Source organism: Danio rerio, chromosome 2 (assembly GCF_052040795.2).
Source record: "Danio rerio strain M-AB ecotype USA chromosome 2, GRCz13ab, whole genome shotgun sequence".
NCBI classification, from domain to species: Eukaryota; Metazoa; Chordata; class Actinopteri; order Cypriniformes; family Danionidae; genus Danio; species Danio rerio.
The window spans coordinates 61148765-61169278 of record NC_141022.1 but is presented as its reverse complement, the minus strand read 5'-3'; the positions used below and the strand labels follow the sequence as shown (position 1 = coordinate 61169278).

The window sequence follows — 20514 nt, the reverse complement described above, 5'->3', positions numbered from 1 at the left end:
TAAATAAGGGAGATTAGAAAACGGTGCAGGGCCGAGTGGGCTTGAGGAATGACTCGAAGGCAACCTGTGCTTTTGGGCAAAAGTGACTACCACCTATTGTTGAGATCAAGCCTTTTTGAATTTGTCGTACAAGAGCCTCTTTATGCATAGTAAATTTTGCTTTCCCCTCACTGTCTTAGATGAAACTGCGTTTGGAATTATTGTATCCAGAGGTTTTTTCTTTTAGTGTTCAGTCTAAGTTGGCCAGAGCACCAGTCTTGGGAACAGCAGGTCCTAGGTTCAAATCCAAACTGCACCTTTCCCTCAGATTATGGGAGAGTGGCTTTCTGATCTGAAACTCTTTGAATGGCCAATAGCATATGTTTGTCCTGATTTCCATTTTCCGAGCTGACACTGGGTTTGGATGTAACGAAACTGAAGGTTCCAAAAAACACTGAACACTTGATTAAGGAGAGATTAAATAAAAACAAACAAACACATTTTTTGCTTTGATCTTGAACAGACGCCAGGTTACCGGTCAGGTTTGAGACATGATCACCCAGACTCTAAGGGTGCTTTCACACTAGCACTTTTGGTCTGCACCCGGGTTTACTTAACATCATAGTACGGTACGTTTAGCTAGTGTGAACGTGTCTTCGGAACTCGGGTGCGCACCCGTGAAACGTACCCGTGTCCGTCTGAAAGAGGTGGTCTGGGGTACGGTTCATGCAAACTCTGGTAAGGTTCACTTCTGATGTGAATGCAATCGTACCAAATCACGGCAGTGAAGCGCCAACTGTACAACAAACTATCGTTTTCATAACGTTCGTTCGTGTTTGTGTGTGTGTGTTTGTCATGTTTCGTACCTTGGTGACATGCGCAGGACTGAGCCAGGGCAAACACAGTGATGTCTGCTTGTCTCCTCCAAAACAGCTTCTGCAGACACTGTGTGATGTTCGGAATGTTTAGAATATGTTTGCGGCAGATGGACGCGAGTCGCTTTCTGTATGTCCAAAATCAAAAGCTTCAGTTAAAGCAGAATGACCGCGATGTGCGGACGTCTTTCCATTTCAGCGCTTGCTTTCGTGACCGTCACCTAGCAACGGCCATAAACAAAACAGCAGCTCGATGACACAAGTGTACCGGGGTTCAGAAGGAAAAAAGACAGTGTGAACACAAACCAACCGAGGAGGTGGCAGGGGGAGACAATCGAACTTGGGTACGGTCCAGGCAAATGAACCAAGTGTGAAAGCACCCTAAAAGACCACGACCATCTTGTCAGCGTTTTCTGCATCCTGACATGCTGGTTTTTGTTGTGTATTGGTTTTTTCTTTTTCGATTTTTGTTATCGGGCAAATGTCTCTTATAATCAATTTTTGTGGCACTGTGGCTTAGCTGGTCAAAGCGCCTGTCTAGTAAACAGGAGATCCTGGGCTCAAATCCCAGCAGTGCCTATTGTACAGGTGCCAGAACTGCTTCTTCTTAAGAGTTACGAGTCTTTACGCAGCGAGCTGTTTAGCAGTCTGTTTCTTAACAAAACTCAAATCCTTAAGAACGCTGCTCCTTCAAGAGGGCTTTGGACGATGGCTTTATATAGCACGGTGTGGTAATGCGTAACCAATTGGACTTTAATATTTCAAGTCGAGACATTCACACATGCAGCGCTACCGTTATTTTTATTTTATTTATTTTTTGATTAAATAATTATCCCCAATCATGGCCGTCCGGCGCTGTGGCTTAGTTGGTCAAAGCGCCTGTCTAGTAAACAGGAGATCCTGGGTTCAAATCCCAGCAGTGCCTTGTCAGCAGTTGGCTGTGCTTTTATGGGCCAGAGACTACCAAAAAGTGCTTTCAGTGCAACAGTACTAGAGGCAGCAGAGCACTCAGGCTCTGTGGCGCAATGGATAGCGCATTGTACTTCTAGGCTGTGAGCTGAGCCATTCAAAAGTTGTGGGTTCAAGTCCCACCAGAGTCGCTAGCTTTACCCTTTATCTTCACTGACTTATGTGTGGTGCGTTTCCAACATTTTAGTCATCTGTCCATCCCGTTTTGCTTCTTTCTTTCATTGCGCAGTGCAGGCTCAGATACTAGGGTACTCTACAATGAAGCTGATGACTTAATTGAGCTGTTTTAAATAAGGGAGATCAGAAAACGGTGCAGGGCCGAGTGGGCTTGAGGAATGACTCGAAGGCAACCTGTGGTTTTGGGCAAAAGTGACTACCACCTATTGTTGAGATCAAGCCTTTTTGAATTTGTCGTACAAGAGCCTCTTTATGCATGTGCAAAGTAACTGAGTAGAAAGCATAGTAAATTTTGCTTTCCCCTCACTGTCTTAGATGAAACTGCGTTTGGAATTATTGTATTCAGAGGTTTTTTCTTTTAGTCTTAAGACTAAGTTGGCCAGAGCACCAGTCTTGGGAACAGCAGGTCCTAGGTTCAAATCCAAACTGCACCTTTTCCTCAGATTATGGGAGAGTGGCTTTCTGATCTGAAACTCTTTGAATGGCCAATAGCATATGTTTGTCCTGATTTCCATTTTCCGAGCTGACACTGGGTTTGGATGTAATGAAACTGAAGGTTCCAAAAAACACTTGATTAAGGAGAGATTAAATAAAAACAAATGAACACATTTTTTGCTTTGATCTTGAACAGAGGCCAGGTTACCGGTCAGGTTTGAGACATGATCACCCAGACTCTAAGGGTGCTTTCACACTAGCACTTTTGGTCTGCACCCGGGTTTACTTAACATCATAGTACGGTACGTTTAGCTAGTGTGAACGTGTCTTCGGAACTCGGGTGCGCACCCGTGAAACGTACCCGTGTCCGTCTGAAAGAGGTGGTCTGGGGTACGGTTCATGCAAACTCTGGTAAGGTTCACTTCTGATGTGAATGCAATCGTACCAAATCACGGCAGTGAAGCGCCAACTGTACAACAAACTATCGTTTTCATAACGTTCGTTCGTGTTTGTGTGTGTGTGTTTGTCATGTTTCGTACCTTGGTGACACGCGCGGGACTGAGCCAGGGCAAACACAGTGATGTCTGCTTGTCTCCTCTAAAACAGCTTCTGCAGACACTGTGTGATGTTCGGAATGTTTAGAATATGTTTGCGGCAGATGGACGCGAGTCGCTTTCTGTATGTCCAAAATCAAAAGCTTCAGTTAAAGCAGAATGACCGCGATGTGCGGACGTCTTTCCATTTCGGCGCTTGCTTTTGTGACCGTCACCTAGCAACGGCCATAAACAAAAACAGCAGCTCGATGACGCAAGTGTACCGGGGTTCAGAAGGAAAAAAGACAGTGTGAACACAAACCAACCGAGGAGGTGGCAGGGGGTGACAATCGAACTTGAGTACGGTCCAGGCAAATGAACCAAGGGTGAAAGCACCCTAAAAGACCACGACCATCTTGTCAGCGTTTTCTGCATCCTGACATGCTGGTTTTTGTTGTGTATTGGTTTTTTTCTTTTTCGATTTTTGTTATCGGGCAAATGTCTCTTATAATCAATTTTTGTGGCGCTGTGGCTTAGCTGGTCAAAGCGCCTGTCTAGTAAACAGGAGATCCTGGGCTCAAATCCCAGCAGTGCCTAATGTACAGGTGCCAGGACTGCTTCTTCTTAAGAGTATTGAATAATAGGAACCATTTTTTATTATTTTTTGTCTCTTTTCTTTTAATCAAACAATTATTTGTATTGGTCATGTAAGGGTCATATATTAACTGAATTTCTAATGTTGTGGGTGAGTGCTGTGCATACTAATTAGCATTTTTGCAGAAGTAGATAGATGCGGGTCCAAAATTAAATTCAGCTCTGCAGAAACTTCCTGTCTGAATAGAGGTGTTAAAACTGAACACAGAACACAGAAAGATGTATACTTTGTTGTTGGGCAGAGAATTCATAGAAAAAGAGGAAAAATGCCGAAGGGGCGGCCAATGGAGGACTGAACAATGACTGACAAGTGACGTTACACCAAAACTCCACCTGTTAAGATCGGTGGTGTATATATGCTGAAGTCAGGAAATATATGTTAGTTGCGAACCTCTGGAATGTAATTCTTGTATTGCATTGGGGTAATGTAACCCAGAGCTCTGTCATCGAATTATTCATTTGTATCTAATAAATTGTTACGATTTTTGGCATTGAAGAAAAACCTCTCCAGACCTTTTCTCTTGAACACGCATGGAATTAGCTTGATATTCCAACAATTTGGTGACCTCCGACGTGGAAAAGGGGGAGAGGAAGTTATTGATCTGTCGTATTGCATTGACATCATCGGCGCCGAAAAAATAAGGTAAGCAGAAAACCTGTTAAATCGAATTTCTGCAATTGGCCAAATCTAAATTAAATGATGTCATGTGATATGTAGGATTGATGTAGTTAAAAGTATAAACATTTGAATAATTCGATGAATTTAAATGTATATTTGCTTTAAGTGTTAACCGGTTTGTAAATATTAGGATACGTGAGTATAGAGTTGTGGGGCAGCCAGGGGTAACTGTCGTTAGTATAGAGTTGTGGGGCAGCCAGGGGTAACTGTCGTTAGTATAGAGTTGTGGGGCAGCCAGGGGTAACTGCCGCTTCGGGTATTATTACGGTTTCGTCATATGGCATTCACTAAGTAAATCAGAACATAAGTTGATACACTTTGACTGTTTTTGCTTGTTTGGTATAAGGAAAGATCAGACGAGGTCTGTGCTTCTTACACGGAATTGAATAAAATACCATCCTAGGGTGTATTATTCAGGTGACTACCGAATACTGAATACTGTGATTTTACCTGGACAGGTGTTTGACGAGGCACCTGAATTTTTTGGACTATAAGGGCGGGAGTCCAGCGGACGAACCGACGGGGGGTCCCGAACAGTCCGGGTGCAAATCCCAACGTTTTAGTAGGTCCAAGCGTTAAAGACAGCTATAGGGTCAGATTGTAAATAATCTAAAAAATAGGGACAGTTTAGTCGCCGAGGTTGTGACTCTGAGTGCATGATTTGCTTCACTGAGGTTGTGACGCTGTAGAAAATACAGAGAAAAGTCGACTCTGTTAAGGTGTGGTCGATTAGACAGACACAGGAAATTCAACTGTGGAAGGCGAATGTAAATATAAAAGAAATTGAGACTTGTGTAGAGCACGCATTTTATTTTATTTAAATGTTTGTCTGTTGCGTTAGTAACTAACAGTTGAAATAAGTATAGTGTATAGATATTTAGCCGGCTGTATATAAGCGTATATGATATTCAATTAAATGTCATTTAGAATTGTGAAAGTTCAGTAATTGGGAAAGTTCAAAAAGTTTGCAGGTGAAAAATTGATTGTTTGAGGAGGATAAATATATATATTTTGATTGTGTATGTGCAGTAAATGCAACATACTGAAGTTCATTAGTGTGTGTGAAAAACACTGTAAATTTGAGGAAGTGGAGGTGTGAAAAATGCATAAGTAATTCGATTAAGAATGTGAGCAATATGGAAAATGTCCCAGACAAAATTCAAAACTCAATGGGACAAGTGGTAAATGATTGGAACTAAGAAGAAAAAATGTGGCAAAGAAATGAGAAACAATATATGAGAAGCTTAAATGTGAAAATTGTGTAAAATATGCAAGTAGAGCAATGATTGAACAGTAAAATTGGCTACAATTTTGAGAAACAGAGAATTTGAGTTTTACAAAGTTAATAACATAGCAAAAGGGGGCCATAACGATGTTGTGGTAGTAAGAAATGGAAAAATTAGTTGGAATTTGTAATGTGGCAGGATTTTGGCATTTGTTGGAACGGCTGTAGAAAGACCGATGAGGGTAGAAAAAAGAGGAAGTGCTCAGGCAGACAATCTTAGACAGACTGACAACAAAAAGGAAGTCAGAAAAAAGGAGCCAATCCTTTTCATGAGGAAGAAGCAGTTGAAGTAGGGGCAGAAGGAGTAAATCATATTAAAAGAGTATATAAAATTGTTTTGATTAAATAATGATAGACTTTGATATAATAATTAGGGATTCAGTATAAGTTACAAAATAAACAGATCTATTACAATGCGGTATAAAAAAGACAAGTGAAATAAAGAAATAATGGGAAATATGCTTAATATAGTTATATTTGTTGAAATGTAATTTGAAGCTATACGAATGAATATATTAATAAAGAAATTAATTTATTAAATAAAGGAGGATGATTAAAACTTAGTTTGTTAATTAGAGAAATAAGAAAAAATAAATAAATGATACTAATAGGAAATGATAGAGAGAAAATAAAATACAACATAAAGACCAGCTACTAAAGAAATATTAGAATAAATACATTAGAGGAAAAATGAGGAACATGACTTCGAGATGAGCTGCTAAACAGCAAAGAGATAAAATTGACATAAGTCTCTGGTCGATGAAGAGAAAAATTAGAAGAAAATGTGACAGTTTAAAATTGATCAACTGAAGAGTTAATGAGCAAATACGTAAGGAAGATAATACAAAAAAATATGGATAAGAAAAACTTAAAAGCTTAGAATTAAAGAAATCCAAGTAAGGGTTAGATAGAAAGAAGAAGATATGTTTAAAATATATTGAAATATGTCTGCAAAATATTATAAACAGAGAGAGAGAGAGACAGAGACATTAAACTGATGAGATAGAAACTAGAAAAATAGTTGCACTTGTAACACTTTGGGGAAGTACAACTTTGAGGAACTGAGATTTGATGTGAGAGGACAAGACTGAGTTTAGGTGCAAAACTAAATAGAATAATAATATTAGTAATAATAATGATTTTAAAAAATTGTTATGGCTTACACTGGCTGTTTTCATCTTTGAAAGTCAACAGCATAAGACTATCTAAGCCATCATCTAGGGTCAAAGAAAAATCATGGACACTTAGTGGATGTGGATGAACAAGATGAAGTGAGTTCAATTTTTCTAAATTTAAAAATGATAAACACCAAGAAAGAAATTGATAATTAAACATTTTATTTCAGATAAAAAAAAAAAAAATTTTAAACAAATATGTGGGGTCAATGCCTAATATGAACCATGAGATATAGAAGTAATGTTGAACAATTATACCACAGGGTAGGCCATGTCATAATTTGTGTTTTATGAATAATAACCCAACTTTGTCTTGTTTTTTAGTCTCCACCATTGTAGTGCCCTACAACTTTGCCTGCAGACTAAGCAGACCATAGTGCTGAGTGGATGGGAGTGAAGATGCCAAACTTTACTTAAAACTATTATTGGAGGTCAAATTGATTTTAAACTTAATAAAACCTGTCTCATTGGTTAAACTCTAGAATGTAGTCTCAGTGGCTCACATGGTTCTTGAGTGCATGTTTCCCTAACATCAGAGATACCAAGTTCTGAAGGAAAACTGAGAAGGAGGTGGCAGTGGAGAAGAGCAGTAACTGGTCTCCATGAGACATTATTCCAAAGACGGGTAAGACTCTCGTTGGCCACCGGGAGCGACCTAAGCCAGGAATTTTGTCGCGGAGACTAGGCACCTGTACAGGTAGGCAGGTGTTGAGTGAGATGGTTGTGGAGTGGAGCAGTGATGCTTGAAAGGCCTAGAGCATCCGAGTATTGAGGGGCACTGTGAAAGATCAGTGGTCTCGCTCAGAAATGTGGGCTCCTCCAAACCAGACCACAGCAAACTGCTAAATATGTCTGGAGATCAGACACTCAGAAAAAGGAACTTGTGGGTAAAGTAAGAGGCAGGGTGCTGTCAAGAACCATTTGAGACCATATGATGACTGGTAATAAAAAAGAGACAGAATTTATTAAGGTTTTATGAAAATAATAACTAAGAAAAAGACTTAAAGGAAAATATACAATGAATCTCTAAATGTAAAATGTTGAAATGATATTTAACTATTTTTGCAAATTTTTATAGGTTTACTGATACAGGGCAGGAACAGAATATAGGAGGAAGTACAATGTATGGTGGTGACTAAAGAAGAAGAAACAACTATTGGTAACTGAAGAAGTAATTTAAATTATCAATTTTGATTGAATTGATTATTTAAGTAAAGATTTACTAAAAGCAAAATATAATGTTGAATCATCTAAATTAAGATGGGAAATTAAAAACTTGAAAAGGTTGGTAACAGAAAAAATTATTTATGTGTAAAGAAGAAATTGAAACATTAAAAACTGAACTCACGTCATCGGGGAAAAATTAATAGTTCTAATCTGATAAAAGAATTGAAACAGAATAAGAGAGCTTAAGAAAACAGATTTTCTTTCACATGTAACCATGTGAAGAAGTTTAATGATGAAGTCAAAATACAGCTGAAAGAAACGAATAAGAAAATTGAGTGATTTTTAGTTAGCTTATAAAAGTATATAAAAAGTGTATGGGCAACTAGTTGAACCGAAATGACGTAGAACAAAAAGAAATCATAAAAATTATTAGAACAAACTAAGTAAATAGTTGAGAAAATTAATTATCAAAAGTAGTGTCAAATTCAAAAACTGATTGATTATTAGTAAAATACTTAAGTGAAGTTTCATAAACTAATTTCGAGAGGAGCACGTGATATGATTGTGCACCGCTGGCCACTCATCCGTAATCAGTAATAATCCAATCAGAATGATCCTGGCTTAGTATAAATGGATCACTTTCTCCCCATTGCACTATCTTCGTTTTGGAAGAATGCTTCCCGCTACAAACGCTCCAGCATTTAAACTACGCTTCAGCATCATTCAACCTTCTGGCATGGAAGAACAAACAAACAATCAACAACAACAACAACTTCTCCAACCAGAACCCCGCTCTCCCCTAAACTCCAGCAGCTGCCTCGCCAGCAATCGAGCCAGAATCCCCGCAAGAAGCCGGCATATCAACTCTTCCATCTTCTACTTCATCTGCCCTTCACTACACAAGCCACAACTTCGTCTAAACTTATGACGCCGGCGATTCAAGCCACCGGAGAGAAGCCGAACTCACAGATCACCTAACGTTAACGGTCCACTTTCGGTAACCTGCATGTTTAAGGGAAGTCTGGCAAGATCAGCGTGAATAGAACGCTTTAAATGAAGAACTCACCTCTCAGCCTCCCGCTGGTCAGCAGATCCATAACATTCTGACAGCTGAAATAGTTCGAAGGCAAATGACCAGGCAATCTAATCCATAAACATTATTCCATAACACCTTCATTCGTCGATATACATCCATGAAAAGGTGCACTGATATCCAAACCAGCTGCTGGTGAGAGTGGAGCCATACTTTCACGCATAAACATTGTAGCGATCTGATCTACAAAATGGCCGCCGGCATTTGCACTCTGAACTCTTGACCGTGACTCCAAGGAGCCAATAGCTTAAAGGGGACGTATCACCATCCAATGAGCTTTCCAAAACTGGAGACGGTCCCGCCTTCTCTCCCGACAAATTCATGAATGGACTGCGTGCAGAGACTTTGATTCCGGCCAAATAATCATGTTGAGATTACAGACATGTTACTTATCATGGATGGAGTAAAGCCATGATAAACATTACATTTACACAGTTCCTATTAAGTGGCAACATCGTTTTTTAAGTTTGATGTAGGCAGTTGATATATTTACATTTTATTAATAATTATATATACATATATTAAAAAAAAAAAAAAAAAAAAAAAAAAAATTCTGAAATGAGTATTACCCAGCAAGTGACAGACAACCTACACATCAAGCAGTAACCCTTTTGTATCACGCCAATTGTGACTCTCATATCAATACACCTGAATGTCAGTCAGTTTTTAATGTCAGAAAGAAAACAATTTCCTGCTCGACTGCAACAAACAAGAGGAGGACATTTCTGGCCATGGAGTAGCTTTTCATACTTATACTTGTGTTAAATACATTCGAGTTTTAAAAACTTCTATATCAGTAAGGGGTTTAAACTCCACTCCATCATCATCTCACCAGCTCTCCAAGAGGTTTCCTGGACTTCCAGCATAGAAACGCCCCATACGCTCAGTTCTCCTTCTAATTACCACCCTGCAGGAGGACAAATGCCCACTTCTACAACCCTAGCACATTGTGACATTAAGTATTGGAACATGCATTAACAAAGGCGCTTCCATTCACAATCATCCATACACTTATGAAGACTCCTCCCACGAATATCAGCCAATACAATTAATCATGTCTGCTGTACATGTGCCATGTTGCTAAGATTTCATTTCTAATTCTCTCTTGTTTTTCATTTTAGAGTTCAAGACTGCCAGCTCCTGAAACTGCCCTCATTCAACCCATCACACTCTTCATCCATTCCTAATGCATTTACACTCTTCGCAAAGATACTTTCTGCCTATACAGCCCACACCCTTGATACATATTCACATATACCCCCCCCCCCCCCATTTACTCTTCATATCACTATTGACAATATTTAGCACTCATAACGCTCCAATGCTGACTATCATTTGTACTTCCGCTATAGCAGAGTCGCTCCGCCGAGCCTCATTCTCCTTCTGCACCCCCCCCCCCCTCTTCTTCCCATTTATAGATGACACAACCGCCCTGTCACACGATTCTGATTTAAGAGATGCTTATTGCAGTTCTTTGCTCCACAGGTATCCCTCAGATCAACTCCCAGTCACTCTTACACAGGGTGTCTCCGGAGTATCAGAAGGTGTTGGGGGCTGATAAGTCAATATAGAGGAGTTTGAGGGCTTAAAGTATTAGAAAGTCTTAGATTCCTTTACAAGGTAATACATTTATTGTTGAACAAGGTATCATCGTATGCTAAAGTTTGACTATTCAAGCCGTGAATATCAGGATACTAGGTAGTTACGTAATCAGTAAAATTCTACTAAGGTTTGACAGCTTGCCGCTTGTTTACTGCAACACTATCAGTCTGCAGCTCTATAGGTGACAACCTGTCGAATCGGCTAGATTTTAATATACATGTGTCTGTATTCTAATGTTTAGTTGGATTCATTTGTTACATTTTAATATTTAGTAAATATTCCGTAAGATAAATCTCGCCAGCTTTTTTGATTGAAAATGGTGATAAGGTCTTTAAATGTGTGGGAAAAGTATTAAAGGTGTTGAATTACTTCTCTTATTCCTGTATACTATGTTTCAGAATATGAGCAGCCATCACAGAAGTACAAAGGGCAGCAACAAATCCAGATCCTAGAAAGGTGGTCACCTGATGCCTTCAAGACATGCGTCCTAGCCACTGGCCCCCCAAAGAAGCCCAGATGGCTCTTGTCAGCCATAATCCCACATCCACTCAAGGGCGAGGGTGTGACCCAGCCACCTTCTTCTTTTTCTTCCTTCTAGCCTGAGTAACACTCAGTTTCCTCCCCCAGCCACATAGGTAATTGGAGTTTCATCCAAGCCCCCCGTCACCCCGCCACCCTGGCCGTTTCCGCTGGAGTCTTCACAGCCCCCTCCCGTTTCCCGACTCCTGCCGGACCCCGCCCCCCCTAAAGCTCTGACTTCCGCAGAAGTGTTACCCCGAGCTACGACCCCCGCAGGGGTCGTCTCACCGTCCCTTCCAGGCCTTAGCAATCTTTATTTATATATATATATATATATATATATATATATATATATATATATATATATCTATATACACCTGTACATAGATATATATTTATAATAGCGCTGTCACTCCCCCGCTCCATCTCCTAACGGAGTGTTCCTCGAGCACCTAACTTATCCCGTCACCCTCTAACAGGAGTCTTCACTGTCCAAATCCCCTTTCCCAGACTCCTGCTAGAGTAGGCCAGCTTGCCCTGTTCCCCGGGCGCCGACCCCCGCAGGGGTCAGTCACTGCCCCCCCCAGGCCACTGAAACTCATTATATATGTATATCTATGGACTTTCGTTTATAGATATATATTTATATAGAGCGCTGTCACTCCCCGCTCCATCTCCAGTCGGAGTGTTCCACGAGCATCGACTCCAGCAAGAGTCTGGCCAAACTTGCCACTCACCCTCTAGCAGAAATCTCCACCGCCCAAATCACACTTCACGATTTCTGCTAGAGATGGCAAAATAAAAAATTGCTGCACCCAACTCCCGCAGCGCCCATTCTGACTCAGAAGTCTCCTGTTCACCCCCTCCAGGCCTTAGATTATCCCATTATATATATATATATATTTATATACTCTCTCATATATACATATATATTTATATATAGCGCTGCCACTTCCCTGCTCTATCTCTGTTTGGAGTGTTCCTCGAGCATTTTTGACTCTTAATGAGCCAACCCCGCCCACCCCTTATGGCCCCCCTTCACTAGTCTCCACCCAACCCCCTCCCCCGCTCTGGCTTCCACAGGAGCCAGTTTCAAACTTTGCTCCAACTGGAGCCCCCTACTCTTTCTTCATTCCTTAATTACTATATCCAGCAGCCGGATATAGTAAAAACTTTCTAGCTTTTTGGGGGAAATTCTTTGAAATACTCGGCTGCTGTCCCGAGCTAGAGGCATTTTTTGGGGAGCGATCGAGACCTACCTGATCTCGGTTCTCCTGATATGCTTCTAGACCGGGCGGGAGCCCTGGGCTCAAATATCTCCGAGCTCAGGGTTCTCTCCCGGGACAGCATGCCAAACCTGCTATAAGTGCCAAGCATATCTAAGTGGGAACTCTTGAAGTGAAGTTTCATAAACTAATTTCGAGAGGAGCACGTGATATGATTGTGCACCGCTGGCCACTCATCCGTAATCAGTAATAATCCAATCAGAATGATCCTGGCTTAGTATAAATGGATCACTTTCTCCCCATTGCACTATCTTCGTTTTGGAAGAATCCCCCCTTCCACCCCATCTCCTCCTTTTTCTCCCCTTCTAAAGGGGGAGCGATCGAGACCTACCTGATCTCGGTTCTCCTGATATGCTTCTAGACCGGGCGGGAGCCCTGGGCTCAAATATCTCCGAGCTCAGGGTTCTCTCCCGGGACAGCATGCCAAACCTGCTATAAGTGCCAAGCATATCTAAGTGGGAACTCTTGAAATGGAGGATTGTAAAATTAGCCAGCGTAGTGAAGAGGTAGTATGTCGTTGAGCAATTAAGAGAAACACCTAGACAAGGTCATAGGTAATCTGTTTTAGAAATTTTATTTAAGCTAAATTTTATCTGAGTTATAAACATAGATGTGACTAATTTAATTTTAATACAATTTTACAAGAAAGCAACAAACAAAAGAAGATTGTGTTTAGTTTATGATTTAGAAGCAATTAAGGAGAATAGATTTTAAAGCTGAGGTTAATAGTGTATGCAGAAATATGGTCATACTGATGAAAAAATGTAAAGTGATTGATTTTTGAATTATCAGAGAGAGTGGTGTTGATTAAGCATGTTGATGAAATCTTACTTGCAGAAAAAAGTGGACAACTAATGGATTAGAAGTAAGCAGTTGTTATGACATTTATATGGAACTAGATTTAAAGGAAGTAAATAAAAAATTATAGGTGATTAGATAACACGCCATAATATTGGGACAAGTGATGTCTGGGATAGGTGGAGTCAGATCGCCAAATAAATAAGCCATTTCAAATAACTGTAAACTGGTGACTGTAAAAGACATGGTAATAAGACTAATATTGATAATAAGACAAAATTATATTTAGAGATATCAGAAACTGCAAGAGAAGAATGAGGGTGAGGTTATAATTGATTATAGAGATATGGGAGAACAGGTGAATAAAAAGATATGTGCTAGTCATGATTGACAGCTATAGTGAATGGCTAGAGGAGTGGCCAGCAAGCAAAGAGGACAGTCAGACAGTGATGAAGTGTTTAATGAACGACGATTTAGAAACAAATAGATGTTGAGTAAGAATTAGATTGGATAATGATAAACACTGAAATAATGAATATTTGAAATTGCAGCAAGTAATGGGCCTAAAGCATGAATTTAGGGATGGTGTAAGACGAATAATTACAGGGAAAGGTGGAGAAAATTGATTCAAAGTTAAACACAATTGGCAAAATTCTGTGCACAGACCAAACTGAATTGGATAAAAATCATGTTGAGGGGTATTAGTTTGTTATGGAATAAACAATGGAATTAATGACTCTTGAATTGTTTACAGGACTGCAGTTTTGGGGACCTGGTGCAGCTTGGATGTGCAGTGGATCACTTATGTAGAGATTATATAATGACAAATTAACAATCTTATTCCCTATTTTTTCTAAACAGGTTGCTGAAGGTGTGAGGCTGGCCGGATTAACTTGACAGTCAATATAGGGGTGTAAAACGGCCTGGAGCTAGGCCCAGGCCGAAAGGGGGATAAAACACAAAAAGGGGATATCTGATATCTAATTGGAGTGTGTAAGCATGTATTGGTGTGGGAGCTGAACACGCTGCAACACCAATGCATGAGGCCAACTGTATATTAGATACAGACCAACACAAAAAAGGGGAACCGAAAACCACATTAAATTCTAAAATAGAAAGAGAAAATAAGACTGATTTACTAGCAGATGACAATCTGACAGAAAGTGTGTGATTAAGTGTGTATGGACGTTTCCCAGAGATGGGTTGCAGCTGGAAGGGCATCCGCTGTGTAAAACATATGTTGGATAAGTTGACGGTTCATTTCACTGACGGTGGGGACCCCAAATTAATAAAGGGACTAAGGTTTAAAAAAAAAAAAAAAAAAATGAATGAATGAATTGGACAAATTAGACTGGAGAAATTTTAGAAAAATTGTAAATTTATTTTAATATTATTTTATTCTACACATTAGTTTTTTGATTTTTTTTAGTATTTTTATTCTTTATTTTAAGACACATTTTTTATCTTTTATGTGAAGACATTTTTTATATTTTTATTATCTTTCATTTTAAGAAATTTCCATGACTTTTTATCTTTTATTTTAATGCCTTTCTAATGCTTTTTAAATCCTTTGTTATTTTAAAGACGTTTGTCATAATCTTTTATTTTAATACATTCAATGCTTAAAAAAAAAAGAGAAAAATATATTTTATTTTAAGATGCTTTTGGATCTTTTATTTTGAGACATTTTTAAGATTATTTTATTTTAAACACATCATTATGATTGTAAGATTCTTTTATTTGAAGATTCTTTTATTTGAACACATTTTTAAGGATTATTTTAGTTTGAGCCATTGTTGTTTTTAAATCTTTCATTTAAAGACATTTTAAGATTTTATTTTAAGCCATTCTTGCTTTTGAACCTTTTATTTGAAGAGATTCTTAAGATTTTTATTTTATTTTAATTACATTGTTGTGCTTTTGATTTTCCCATTTAAAGACATTGAAAAAAAAAAAGAATCTAGTTTAAATATGTTTGAATTTTGGTTTTAATAATTTGGTGACGAGTTTGAATTGTTAGTTTAATAACCTTGTTATGATTTAGTTCTGAACTTTTCATTTTAATAATTGTCGAGTTTAATCCTACTTTGAAGCTGTTTTTCATCCTAAATCTCAATTGTGATTTTGTGCTTTAATGACTTTAAAATGTTGAAATTCAGTTTGAACTCTTCAGGGGGGTTATAATTTTGTATTAGTAAATTTCTAATTCCAATCACAAGTGTTTTCACAAGTGTTGATCTTTGATCATAATTATATAGTGGGATTATTAATTAGAGCATATCTTTATGGGTGTGGATTTCCTTTTAATCAGATTTTTATTTTTTTGTGTTGGAGTTTTTAAATTTATAAATAATAAATCTGTTTATTATTCTCATTCTTATTCTAATTTTGGTGGGGAAGCAGAAAAAAAAAATTCACCTTTATTGCTAAAGTGTATAAGAATGGAAAATTTTAATTATGGCATAATTGGAAGTTAATAAGAGTGTTGGGAGTAATAAGCCTGAATATAGCAAGTATAAATCTTATTAAAAGAAGATATCGGAGTGACTTCAAGAGGGAAGAGACGGCACCACCGAAGAGGAGAACCAAGAGTGTGGAAATTATGAACTGAATCCAGAAAAGTTAAAGAAATTGAGTTAAAAGGGGTTTTGGGCATCATCTAACACTGAAAGAGCACTGTGATGTTAGAGATTATTTTGAATAAGAGGTAAAACAAAGATTTAGGCAAAGGCCTGCATAATGACAGTTAAAACATTTGTGGGGATTTGATTATCTGTTTTTGTTTTTGTCTGCTCCAATGAGGAGCAGAAAGGGGGATTATTGAATAATAGGAACCATTTTTTATTATTTTTTGTCTCTTTTCTTTTAATCAAACAATTATTTGTATTGGTCATGTAAGGGTCATATATTAACTGAATTTCTAATGTTGTGGGTGAGTGCTGTGCATACTAATTAGCATTTTTGCAGAAGTAGATAGATGCGGGTCCAAAATTAAATTCAGCTCTGCAGAAACTTCCTGTCTGAATAGAGGTGTTAAAACTGAACACAGAACACAGAAAGATGTATACTTTGTTGTTGGGCAGAGAATTCATAGAAAAAGAGGAAAAATGCCGAAGGGGCGGCCAATGGAGGACTGAACAATGACTGACAAGTGACGTTACACCAAAACTCCACCTGTTAAGATCGGTGGTGTATATATGCTGAAGTCAGGAAATATATGTTAGTTGCGAACCTCTGGAATGTAATTCTTGTATTGCATTGGGGTAATGTAACCCAGAGCTCTGTCATCGAATTATTCATTTGTATCTAATAAATTGTTACGATTTTTGGCATTGAAGAAAAACCTCTCCAGACCTTTTCTCTTGAACACGCATGGAATTAGCTTGATATTCCAACAAGAGTTACGAGTCTTTACGCAGCGAGCTGTTTAGCAGTCTGTTTCTTAACAAAACTCAAATCCTTAAGAACGCTGCTCGTTCAAGAGGGCTTTGGACGATGGCTTTATATAGCACGGTGTGGTAATGCGTAACCAATTGGACTTTAATATTTCAAGTCGAGACATTCACACATGCAGCGCTAACGTTATTTTTATTTATTTTTTTTTGATTAAATAATTATCCCATATCATGGCCGTCCGGCGCTGTGGCTTAGTTGGTCAAAGCGCCTGTCTAGTAAACAGGAGATCCTGGGTTCGAATCCCAGCAGTGCCTTGTCAGCAGTTGGCTGTGCTTTTATGGGCCAGAGACTACCAAAAAGTGCTTTCTGTGCAACAGTGCTAGAGGCAGCAGAGCACTCAGGCTCTGTGGCGCAATGGATAGCGCATTGGACTTCTAGGCTGTGAACTGAGCCATTCAAAGGTTGTGGGTTCGAGTCCCACCAGAGTTGCTAGCTTTACCCTTTATCTTCACTGACTTATGTGTGGTGCGTTTCCAACATTTTAGGCATCTGTCCATCCTGTTTTGCTTCTTTCTTTCATTGCGCAGTGCAGGCTCAGATACTAGGGTACTCTACAATGAAGCTGATGACTTAATTGAGCTGTTTTAAATAAGGGAGATTAGAAAACGGTGCAGGGCCGAGTGGGCTTGAGGAATGACTCGAAGGCAACCTGTGCTTTTGGGCAAAAGTGACTACCACCTATTGTTGAGATCAAGCCTTTTTGAATTTGTCGTACAAGAGCCTCTTTATGCATGTGCAAAGTAACTGAGTAGAAAGCATAGTAAATTTTGCTTTCCCCTCACTGTCTTAGATGAAACTGCGTTTGGAATTATTGTATCCAGAGGTTTTTTCTTTTAGTGTTAAGACTAAGTTGGCCAGAGCACCAGTCTTGGGAACAGCAAGTCCTAGGTTCAAATTCAAACTGCACCTTTCCCTCAGATTATGGGAGAGTGGCTTTCTGATCTGAAACTCTTTGAATGGCCAATAGCATTTGTTTGTCCTGATTTCCATTTTCCGAGCTGACACTGGGTTTGGATGTAATGAAACTGAAGGTTCCAAAAAACACTGAACACTTGATTAAGGAGAGATTAAATAAAAACAAATGAACACATTTTTTGCTTTGATCTTGAACAGACGCCAGGTTACCGGTCAGGTTTGAGACATGATCACCCAGACTCTAAGGGTGCTTTCACACTAGCACTTTTGGTCTGCACCCGGGTTTACTTAACATCATAGTACGGTACGTTTAGCTAGTGTGAACGTGTCTTCGGAACTCGGGTGCGCACCCGTGAAACGTACCCGTGTCCGTCTGAAAGAGGTGGTCTGGGGTACGGTTCATGCAAACTCTGGTAAGGTTCACTTCTGATGTGAATGCAATCGTACCAAATCACGGCAGTGAAGCGCCAACTGTACAACAAACTATCGTTTTCATAACGTTCGTTCGTGTTTGTGTGTGTGTGTTTGTCATGTTTCGTACCTTGGTGACATGCGCAGGACTGAGCCAGGGCAAACACAGTGATGTCTGCTTGTCTCCTCCAAAACAGCTTCTGCAGACACTGTGTAATGTTCGGAATGTTTAGAATATGTTTGCGGCAGATGGACGCGAGTCGCTTTCTGTATGTCCAAAATCAAAAGCTTCAGTTAAAGCAGAATGACCGCGATGTGCGGACGTCTTTCCATTTCAGCGCTTGCTTTCGTGACCGTCACCTAGCAACGGCCATAAACAAAACAGCAGCTCGATGACACAAGTGTACCGGGGTTCAGAAGGAAAAAAGACAGTGTGAACACAAACCAACCGAGGAGGTGGCAGGGGGAGACAATCGAACTTGGGTACGGTCCAGGCAAATGAACCAAGTGTGAAAGCACCCTAAAAGACCACGATCATCTTGTCAGCGTTTTCTGCATCCTGACATGCTGGTTTTTGTTGTGTATTGGTTTTTTCTTTTTCGATTTTTGTTATCGGGCAAATGTCTCTTATAATCAATTTTTGTGGCACTGTGGCTTAGCTGGTCAAAGCGCCTGTCTAGTAAACAGGAGATCCTGGGCTCAAATCCCAGCAGTGCCTAATGTACAGGTTTCAGGATTGCTTCTTCTTGAGAGTTACGAGTCTTTACGCAGCGAGCTGTTTAGCAGTCTGTTTCTTAACAAAACTCAAATCCTTAAGAACGCTGCTCCTTCAAGAGGGCTTTGGACGATGGCTTTATATAGCACGGTGTGGTAATGCGTAACCAATTGGACTTTAATATTTCAAGTCGAGACATTCACACATGCAGCGCTACCGTTATTTTTATTTTATTTATTTTTTGATTAAATAATTATCCCCAATCATGGCCGTCCGGCGCTGTGGCTTAGTTGGTCAAAGCGCCTGTCTAGTAAACAGGAGATCCTGGGTTCAAATCCCAGCAGTGCCTTGTCAGCAGTTGGCTGTGCTTTTATGGGCCAGAGACTACCAAAAAGTGCTTTCAGTGCAACAGTACTAGAGGTAGCAGAGCACTCAGGCTCTGTGGCGCAATGGATAGCACATTGTACTTCTAGGCTGTGACCTGAGCCATTCAAAAGTTGTGGGTTCAAGTCCCACCAGAGTCGCTAGCTTTACCCTTTATCTTCACTGACTTATGTGTGGTGCGTTTCCAACATTTTAGTCATCTGTCCATCCCGTTTTGCTTCTTTCTTTCATTGCGCAGTGCAGGCTCAGATACTAGGGTACTCTACAATGAAGCTGATGACTTAATTGAGCTGTTTTAAATAAGGGAGATTAGAAAACGGTGCAGGGCCGAGTGGGCTTGAGGAATGACTCGAAGGCAACCTGTGCTTTTGGGCAAAAGTGACTACCACCTATTGTTGAGATCAAGCCTTTTTGAATTTGTCGTACAAGAGCCTCTTTATGCATGTGCAAAGTAACTGAGTAGAAAGCATAGTAAATTTTGCTTTCCCCTCACTGTCTTAGATGAAACTGCGTTTGGAATTATTGTATTCAGAGGTTTTTTCTTTTAGTGTTAAGACTAAGTTGGCCAGAGCACCAGTCTTGGGAACAGTAGGTCCTAGGTTCAAATCCAAACTGCACCTTTTCCTCAGATTATGGGAGAGTGGCTTTCTGATCTGAAACTCTTTGAATGGCCAATAGCATATGTTTGTCCTGATTTCCATTTTCCGAGCTGACACTGGGTTTGGATGTAATGAAACTGAAGGTTCTAAAAAACACTTAACACTTGATTAAGGAGAGATTAAATGAAAACAAATAAACACATTTTTTGCTTTGATCTTGAACAGAGGCCAGGTTACCGGTCAGGTTTGAGACATGATCACCCAGACTCTAAGGGTGCTTTCACACTAGCACTTTTGGTCTGCACCCGGGTTTACTTAACATCATAGTACGGTACGTTTAGCTAGTGTGAACGTGTCTTTAGAACTCGGGTGCGCACCCGTGAAACGTACCCGTGTCCGTCTGAAAGAGGTGGTCTGGGGTACGGTTCATGCAAACTCTGGTAAGGTTCACTTCTGATGTGAATGCAATCGTACCAAATCACGGCAGTGAAGCGCCAACTGTACAACAAACTATCGTTTTCATAACGTTCGTTCGTGTTTGTGTGTGTGTGTTTGTCATGTTTCGTACCTTGGTGACATGCGCGGGACTGAGCCAGGGCAAACACAGTGATGTCTGCTTGTCTCCTCTAAAACAGCTTCTGCAGACACTGTGTGATGTTCGGAATGTTTAGAATATGTTTGCGGCAGATGGACGCGAGTCGCTTTCTGTATGTCCAAAATCAAAAGCTTCAGTTAAAGCAGAATGACCGCGATGTGCAGACGTCTTTCCATTTCGGCGCTTGCTTTTGTGACCGTCACCTAGCAACGG

The 20514-nt window shown here is 39.7% G+C and overlaps 1 protein-coding gene, 2 long non-coding RNA genes and 4 other non-coding genes across 8 annotated transcripts in view; 6 read left to right on the top strand and 1 right to left on the bottom strand.

Annotated features, from left to right (window-relative positions):
* Positions 1-20514, top strand: part of btbd2b (BTB domain containing 2b) — a 1074195-nt gene that overhangs the window by 28472 nt on the left and 1025209 nt on the right. The gene's annotated exons all lie outside the window — the stretch shown is intronic.
* The window catches only part of LOC141379214 (uncharacterized), a 33990-nt gene that overhangs the window by 6299 nt on the left and 7177 nt on the right, over positions 1-20514 (bottom strand). The window lies entirely within an intron of this gene.
* Positions 1674-20471, top strand: LOC147846581 (uncharacterized). The gene is made up of 3 exons (XR_015479241.1): positions 1674-3598; positions 16626-17901; positions 18780-20471. It is a non-coding gene; the product is annotated as an uncharacterized LOC147846581 (long non-coding RNA).
* trnat-agu (transfer RNA threonine (anticodon AGU)) lies at positions 1706-1779 on the top strand. Its single transcript has one exon. It is a non-coding gene; the product is annotated as a tRNA-Thr (tRNA).
* On the top strand, positions 16863-16936 carry trnat-agu (transfer RNA threonine (anticodon AGU)). Its single transcript has one exon. It is a non-coding gene; the product is annotated as a tRNA-Thr (tRNA).
* On the top strand, positions 17023-17111 carry trnar-ucu (transfer RNA arginine (anticodon UCU)). The gene is given in 2 exon segments: positions 17023-17059; positions 17076-17111. It is a non-coding gene; the product is annotated as a tRNA-Arg (tRNA).
* On the top strand, positions 18999-19072 carry trnat-agu (transfer RNA threonine (anticodon AGU)). Its single transcript has one exon. It is a non-coding gene; the product is annotated as a tRNA-Thr (tRNA).